Here is a 1,196-nt window from a genome sequence, read left to right on the forward strand (position 1 = left end):
ACTGTCTCCCCACTGCATGTTGGCCGGTGCAGCTTGGGAAGTGCTGTGGTGTTGCAGAGTGAAGCCCTGAGCTGCAGATACTCCTGCTACCCCTCACATGTCTTAGGCAACCAGCTCTCCAGGGAAGCTGGCAAGCCTGGCTGTTGATGCCACTGGTGACTTCAATTGCTTGCTTTTCTGGGCTATGTCAGGGTGCACGGTGACAGCCAACCCTATCTATTGTCACTAGTGCTGTAGAAAGGTGAATTACTGGATACTGCCTACACTTACAAGATGAGGAGATATTAGCTTGGCAGAACTGGTATTTTCAGGCCATCTAGTATCATAAATACCAAATAGAATACAAAACCTGAAAAACTGGAGTTAATAGGGAGAAGATAAGCAAGCGTGGTCTGTTGCCTGGGAGGCGATGAGAGTAGTAAAGTAGAATTTTGGAGTAGAAAGGGGGGACATACAGGAGAACAAATGATGGAGTAAGGATTATTGTGCTGCTGAGCAGCCCCATGCTGGATCCCTCTATCTCAAGAGAGCACAACCATGCCAATTTGTTGGTTTTCACCCCTTAACAGAAACCAGGGCGAAAGTTAACCGAGATGTTGAACTTCAACATTTACTGCAAGAGTGTTTGCAAAGGGAGGCAATTATTTATTTTTATCCGTTTCTTGCAGAGGACTAAACAGATTTGAGTGGGTTTTTTTTTTTTTTTAACCGCTGGAAACGGCTGGTGCTGCTGTGGCTGTGTCCAGTGAAGCACAGTGTCAGGGAACCCAGAAGGGTCCGGGGATCCCTGAGCTCAGGGCACTGCCTGGTTATCGGTGCTGTACTCAGTCAAGCCAAGGGCAAACACAGCACGGGGCATCGGCCCCCAGGAGTCTTTCGTTTTAATTCTGCGACTTGGTCGTACGTCAAGAGGTTAGAAACAGTTGCTCTCAGGGTTCTTTTCTTCGTCAGAAATTCAACGCTCTCCCTGAGTCCCCGTTTCCTCAGCAACAGCCCTCAGGGGCGTCGCCAGCGGCGAACACGCCCAGGCCCCGGACCCGGCCCTGGCTGCGGGATGGCCCGAGGGCGGGGCTCCGCCCAGGCCTGCGCACGCGTCGTCCGCCGGCGCGCGACCCCGCCTTCCTCGTGCCGCCCCGCCTGGGCCCCGCCCCCCCGGCGGCGCCGCATCGCGGCGGCCATTTTGTGCGGCTGCGGTC

This window comes from Chamaea fasciata, unplaced genomic scaffold, assembly GCF_029207755.1.
Source record: "Chamaea fasciata isolate MVZ Bird 193981 ecotype frontalis unplaced genomic scaffold, bChaFas1.0.hap1 SCAF_17, whole genome shotgun sequence".
Taxonomy (NCBI): Eukaryota; Metazoa; Chordata; class Aves; order Passeriformes; family Sylviidae; genus Chamaea; species Chamaea fasciata.